General features: G+C 29.2%; 2 non-coding genes across 2 annotated transcripts; both read left to right on the top strand.

Moving 5' to 3' along the window:
* Positions 1 to 3,552: 3,552 nt before the first annotated feature.
* On the top strand, positions 3,553 to 3,660 carry LOC113784859 (small nucleolar RNA R71). The gene has a single exon (XR_003470986.1). It is a non-coding gene; the product is annotated as a small nucleolar RNA R71 (small nucleolar RNA).
* A 150-nt stretch (positions 3,661 to 3,810) lies between these two features.
* LOC113784858 (small nucleolar RNA R71) lies at positions 3,811 to 3,917 on the top strand. Its single transcript, XR_003470985.1, has one exon. It is a non-coding gene; the product is annotated as a small nucleolar RNA R71 (small nucleolar RNA).
* The last annotated feature ends 3,802 nt before the right edge of the window (positions 3,918 to 7,719 follow it).

Here is a 7,719-nt window from a genome sequence, read left to right as displayed (position 1 = left end):
TATACTTTAAGTCACTAGCAAATATCATGTTATATTTATTGACATAGTGATTGATATTATTAAAATGATACTCATTCATTAGTGTTAATTAGTAAACATTTGTTTACATTATGCTTTGACTTGACAGGTTCTAATTCTCATAATTAACGAGTAAAGTTCATCTTAATTTTTGGACTACAAATGGAAGGATTGTGTTTTTTGTTGTATGCAAGCAAATGGAAGAAATATGCTGCTATTTGGATTGCAAATGGAAGGAATAGATGTTTAGTGGATTGTTTTGCTTTTGCTCTAGACTATTATGATGTTGTCAACAATTTTTGTATGTTTCATTAGTTTATGTATAAGATTTTAGAATGTTTGACTACTTTGATCAATAGTTTTTTGTTGGTATAAACCATTTTATATTTTTATATCAATGATGGTTTTAGAATGTTAATTAGTTATTGTTGTTATATTGGTTAAGAATGTCTTTATGATATTACAGTGTTTGGTTTGACTTTATTGTTAGAAAAAGATATGACAAAAACAGGAACAAACTTGCAATTGATATTAAAAAAAAAAAACAAAAAATTAGCCACGGTTGGACCGTAGCAAATGCGAAAACAAAATATATTTTCATTTTATCATTTAACACGATTTTAGTCGTGACTAACTGTAAAATAACTGTGGCTAAAAATATGTTACCACGACTCTTTTAGGCGTGGCTAATATAAATGTTAACGGTGGCTAATAAATTGCCGCCCAGCTACGCCATAGAAACGGTTAGCGTGGCTAATTTTTATTGCCACGGTCAATTGACAATTGTGCTACGGTTTAAAACGTGGCTAAGTAGCGTTTTTTTTTTTTTTGTAGTGGTGGTCCTAGTTGTTACTTTTTGAAGTAAACAAGAGACACGTGGAACTTTACCATCTCAAAGAACTTGGTCTTAAATGAAACTGGCATGATTTAAAATTTGGGTTTGTTGACATGTAAGTATGAAAAACTGATAATTTTTACCATTGTTTTTATTTTATTCAGCTGAAGTAAATGGTGGTTGTCACATGAATCTTGAGTTCATAGCTATTCAAAGTATAGTTGTAAAAGTTCTTAGCCAAACAACTTCAAGTTCAAATTGTGAGCGAAATCGAAGTATATTTAACTATATACATACGAGCATTCTACAACCTGAGTTTAAAAATGAGAAGAAGTCGAGAAGACATGGAACCCAAAATTCAAAATGGCTCCCTGAGATATCTCAAATTTAGATCAAACACCTAGTCAACGTGAGGTGGTTCAAGTCTAAAGAATGCTACATTAGTCGTGACCAAAATCTATTGCGTATGGAAGAAAATTTACTGTGATGATATGATTAATGGTAAAATTATAATGCCATTGAATGATTTTTTTTCATCTAGTGTATCACAATCATTTTGGTGTTGCTGCAACTGGATTACCACCATCCTTCTTATATGTCACGTGAATATTATATCCACGAATCCAAGTACACCATTTTTTAATCAATCTCAATTATGTCGGTGGAAATACAACTATGTACTATGTGCTATGCGGTAACTAACGATGTGATTTATAATTTTTCATTCAATTTTTTCAAATGTATTAGTTTATTTATTTTCAATCCGTCAAACATACAATTTTAATTAAATATATATTAATCGCATAGCTACTAAATTTTTCATACTTCTTTTTTACTTTAGAGATCTTATAACAATGACAAAAACTTTAATTTAAATTATTATACACTATATATATATATATGATTGTCTAAATTATTTAAATCAAATTTGTAGTTAATTTACACTTTGATCCGTAACGTGATATCTGTAACAAGCAATATCACGAAAAATTTAACGCGACTGTTATTTAAAACCTTGACTTTAAGTTAAACTAAATTATGGCCCGCGCGCTGCGCGGATATTAATTAATTAATTTTATAAGTTTTATAAGTAATATTTTATGTATTATAAATATAGTTATCTTATAATATTACTTTATTGATTTGTAATAATTGAATATGATTAGGAAAATTAAAATGAAGGAAAATCATATTTATCACAATCATCTAATTTAATTTTTTAAATATTTTGTAAAATTCGTATGATAACTTATTATATAGGATAATTGTTTGACTCATTGTACTTTAATTATTAATTTATTTTTCAACATATAATAGTACTTGTAGTTATTTGATGAAATAAAATGTAAAATACAAACACAAAAATAAGATGTAAAAAATATTAATGTTGAATTATATTGTAGTGTAGCTAAATTTATTTGTTTTATTAGTATGATGTTTTAATTGCGAGCATGAGAAAAAAATTATTGAATATATTTCATCAAGAGTTTGTAAAAAAAAAATTAAGTTTGTGTGGCATCGGAAGTCTTTTTAAATATATATAATAGATAATAGATAATAGATAATAGATAATAGATTTGGTGACCCTTTACAATTATTGTGGAAATCTGGGCTTTGCCCTCAGATGAGAGTCAGGACGGTCCTACCGGTTCGTACCCTACGGACGGGAATGGAGATGGGAACGCTTGACTGCAGTTACGTTAGGAGGATCTCACGGGGCGCGTGGAGATCACTCAGGGTGTATAGCTTTTTGGTAGGATGATCAGATTAGGATGATGTATAGGGACTAGGTGTCCTTCTTTTTGGATTGGAGTATTTTTAGTTTGGAAAACTGTACTTATACTAATATTGTCAGTTTGACATCTTATTTGAATGGGTTCCATGTACCATTTGTTGTTGTGTAAATGTTTTGGATTTATAATTGGAGAAACTTTTCCGCTGCTTGTAAATAATAACGACTCAATTATTTATCCAAAGGCATTTCCTCGTTTATTTCTCTGTTTTAGTTTAATTTCTTTTAAAAAAAAAATATATACCCTCGCTTTGAAAAACGGGGTGTTACAAATGACGGCCATAGTTTTAGCCATGTGAAAATATGTCTTAGCCATGTAAGAATTTGTTTTGACTAAGAATCCCTTCAACAATTATTCCAAGGATGGTTCCTTTGTTGCTTGAGCTGGTACTGGTGGAAAATTAGTAGCATGGGTAGGTTTTTCTTGTTGAGAACTCCCTTCATTACACCGTGAAAAGTTGAGGTGATTTCTCCACCCTGGATTATAAGTGCTTGAGTAAGGATTATTTTTATTCTCCACATAATTCGAAGATACATGATTATAAAAAAGTTCCTCATAAACATGTCTTCCCCCACAATATACGCATGCTACAAAATTGGCAGTAACAAATTCCACTATTACTAGCGGTGCAAGTGTTGCAACAATGTTCTTCACCGAATTAATTCATGCTGCCATTTGAGCTGCAAATGTTGTACTAACACAAACTTCAAGAACTCCAACCATTTTCTTGGTTGCATTAACCCTAACAACAGACCACTGATAGTTATTTGATGTTATTCTCTCAATAAGCTCCACACATTCTTTATAAGACTTTCTCAATAAAGCTCATCCTGATGATGCATCAAGCATTAGTCTTGTTGAGGGTACGAAGCCATTATAAAAGTTTTCAATTGGATGCAAATTGTTATCCCATGATGAGGACATTTCCTAAGCCAATCCTTAAACCTTTCACAAGCCTCAAATAAAGCTTCATCTTCAATTTTCTAAAAAATAGATGATGTCATTCCTTTTTTTTAGCATTCAACACATTACTAAGAACTTTTATGTCATACTCTGCCACATAATTACTAAATTGGGTTCTTATAATTTCAACCATGCCTGGGCTCTAGCCTAGTTGAGGGTACCAATCCATTATAAAAGGTTTTCATTTAGATGCAAACTTGTATCCCATGATGAGGACATTTCCTAAGCAAATCCTTAAACTTTTCCCAAGCCTCAAATAAAGCTTCATCTTCAGTTTTCTAAAAGTAAGTGATGTTATTCCTTTTTTCTTTTAGCATTCAACACATCAAGAAATACTTCACTAAGTACTTTTCTTTCATACTTTGCCATGTAGTTAGTAAATTGGGTTCTAATGTATTCAACCATGCCTTGACTCTATCCTTCAACAAGTATGGAAATAACCTTAGCTTGAAGCAATCATTAGGAACTCCAACAATATTGAAATTGCATGCAACCTCTAAAATTGTTTTAGATGTAGATAGGGGTCCTTAGTAGTTGTTCCTCCAATTGTCTAATGGCTTGTATCATGTGGAACATCATTGGCTTGAACTCAAATTGGGTCAATTCAAAATCAGACCTCAAAATACTTGTATTAAGGGTTTGAGGATCAAAGACAACATATTCTCTAATTCCTCTGGCCCTATCATTAGCCATGCAATTGGCATCCAGTGGTCGATCATCCAAACGATCTCCCATTTGTACAAGTAAGACTTGTTGTTGCAAGTGATCTGCCAAGTTATGATCAATAGTACTCCTTGTAAGTCTCCTCCTTCTTTGGAAGAATATTTCTATATCAAGTTCAGGCCTTAACTCAGGTGATGATTTGGACTTGTGCATACAATTTAAAGTACCTTGACTACAACATAAATCACCACACTATTAGTAAGAACAAAGAAACAAACTATTAATTAGAAAACAATTGAAAAGATTAACATCATTCAATCTTCATTAACGGCGCCAAAAATTTGTTGCATTTGAAATAAGTTGTACAAGTGTACAATGTCCAAAACATCAAGTAATAAAGTGTAAACAAAGTGTTGTTCCCACGAGGAATGATAATGTCACCTATTTCAATGTTTTTCTATACAAATAATTTGTTTTTTAAAAATATAAAAAGAACACATTATTTTGAGATTAAAAATGAAAATTTAAGTAAGAGATATTGGCTCTATTTTAGATGATAAAAGGTAGTTAAGGATTTAACTTAGTTATAATTATGCTTGAATGCACTAGTGTGTTGTAGCATGATGTAGTATTCCTAGGATCAGACTCACCTTAGGGGTTTTTCAACTCAGTCATCATGACAATTAATGGGTTATTACCATCTCTAAGTTTGCGCACTACACATCTTATCATGCTACGCTTTATTTTGCAAACCAGCTTCCTTATAGACTTAAATGTTATTCCTAACCATTTAACGTTAATATCTATTACAAACATTTTAACTTAATCCATATTAAATGACACAACTTCCATATTTATGGTTTTCCAAGCTCAAAAGAGTAGCTGTAAAACTTAAGTAATTTAAGTTTTTAAGATTGAATTAAAAACAACTTGTGTAAAAGGAAGTTCATATTGATCATTAATCCTTTACTACAATTTTTTTTTGCTCATATTGATCTTAAACATCAAAACGTAAAAACGGTAAAACACTAAGGAGTTTGTTACAACAAAAATCTATGTGGAAAGAAAATTTACAAATAGGAAATATGAAATACAATATTGTTGGCATCAACAACGACAAACATCAACCGTATAACCTCGTTTAAGCTCCAAATCTTTAAGAATTCATGTGAATGGCTCCAAAATGATTAGTTAATGGAATATGATGGTGGAATGTAGGGAGAGACAATTGAATACAATTGTTAGAGTTGATGGAGGTGCTGGAAATTAGGATTGTCGTCTCCCCTTTGCTTTTTCAAACTTTTGTCCTTATATAAGATAAGTGTGGTACATTCTTTTTTCTCTTTTGGGAAATTTTTTTCCTTTTCCAATAAAGATTCCTTTTTTCCATTATCCAAAAAGCAAGGACACATCATTGATCCAATAAATTTATCCTCATCCTTAGCTGAAAACCCTTTCAATATTGGAATAAAATTCACTCCCTATTGAGCCCATAATTTTGGGCTCATTTGATACTATGGAGTAGTGTACTAGAGTGCTACAACAACTTGTTGCATATTTTCAAATTTCTCCATTATTTGTTCCTTGCACAAATAAATGCAGCCCAACATCAATTATCCTAATTTACTAAAAAGACTGTAACATTTCATTAATTAGCAAACTACATCTACTTATGCAAATAATCCTTTACATCAACTCAATAATATCATAAATTAATATTAAAATTAGGTGCAATGATTCATATTTCTAAGATTTACCAGTTATACACCTCTAGTTAATGCAAGTAGTGTTGTCATACCCAGAGAATAATTGATGCTAATCATTTGAAGAAATTTAAGTTGCATCCTAAAGCAAGAAGTTTTGTGATGAATGTTATAACCTTCAAACAATTTGAAAAATGCAGTAATAAGGATATGTAAAGAGTACCTATTATGCTATATGCCTATTCTACGAAGGACACAAGAAAGTCAAGGAGTCTATAGAAAATGTATTGATAAGACAATGATTTCTTCCAAATGAAAGAAGATGAAGATATTTGAAAGATTTTCTCCATATTGATGACATTAGCTTGTGGACTAAAAGTTTTTGATAAAAGCAATAACACAATTGACCATGTTAAAAAGATTTTAAGAAGTTTATTAAGCAAAGTGAAGACTGAATGTGACATCTATTCAGGAAGCAAAAGATCTCAACACACTTCATTTGAAGAGCTCACGAGTTCACTTTGATTCCATGACATTGATTTGAATATGAAGAAATCAAAATACATTGCTATGAAGTCTAAGGGCAATAAATTTTTCTTCTAAGGCTAATCAAGCAAAAGAAGAATTAGAAGAAAGTGAATCTGGTGATCAGAGTGAAGACTCAAACATTGACGAGTTATAACTCATCTCCAAAATAGTTTAGTACTAGATTATGGCCCGCACGCTGCGCGGATATTAATTAATTAATTTTATAAGTTTTATAAGTAATATTTTATGTATTATAAATATAGTTATCTTATAATATTACTTTATTGATTTGTAATAATTGAATATGATTAGGAAAATTAAAATGAAGGAAAATCATATTTATCACAATCATCTAATTTAATTTTTTAAATATTTTGTAAAATTCGTATGATAACTTATTATATAGGATAATTGTTTGACTCATTGTACTTTAATTATTAATTTATTTTTCAACATATAATAGTACTTGTAGTTATTTGATGAAATAAAATGTAAAATACAAACCCAAAAATAAGATGTAAAAAATATTAATGTTGAATTATATTGTAGCGTAGCTAAATTTATTTGTTTTATTAGTATGATGTTTTAATTGCGAGCATGAGAAAAAAATTATTGAATATATTTCATCAAGAGTTTGTAAAAAAAAAATTAAGTTTGTGTGGCATCGGAAGTCTATTTTAAATATATATATAATAGATAATAGATTTTAATAATTGGAAATTATTTTTTTAATAATTTTTTATAGATTCGTATTTTATGATTATTTTTAATGAATTTGGGTATTTTCTTTCAAATAGAATATATATTTTTACTTTATAAAATGTTACTACAAAAATGAACTGACATAAATTGAAAGTAACTATAAATGTATTTTTCAACATATAATGGTACTTGTATTTATTTGATAAAATAAAATGTAAAATACAAACCCAACAATAAGATGTAAAAATTTAAAAATATAATTGACTATTTAATATTTTTTATTTTAAAAAAATGTTAATATTGAATTATATTGTACAACATATAATGATAATTTGTGTATTTTCTGTCAAATATAATATATATTTTTATTTTATAAAATATTCCTAAAAAAATGGATTGACATAAATCAAAAGTAACTATAAATGAATTGCCATTAATGAGTAATTGAATTTTTAACGTATAAAATCATTACTCCTCATAAATAGTATTTATGTCGATTATGAGTGATTAGGTG

This window comes from Cicer arietinum, chromosome 3 (assembly GCF_000331145.2).
Source record: "Cicer arietinum cultivar CDC Frontier isolate Library 1 chromosome 3, Cicar.CDCFrontier_v2.0, whole genome shotgun sequence".
NCBI classification, from domain to species: Eukaryota; Viridiplantae; Streptophyta; class Magnoliopsida; order Fabales; family Fabaceae; genus Cicer; species Cicer arietinum.
The sequence above is the reverse complement of the archived record's forward strand: the minus strand, read 5'-3'. Positions and strand labels throughout refer to the sequence as shown.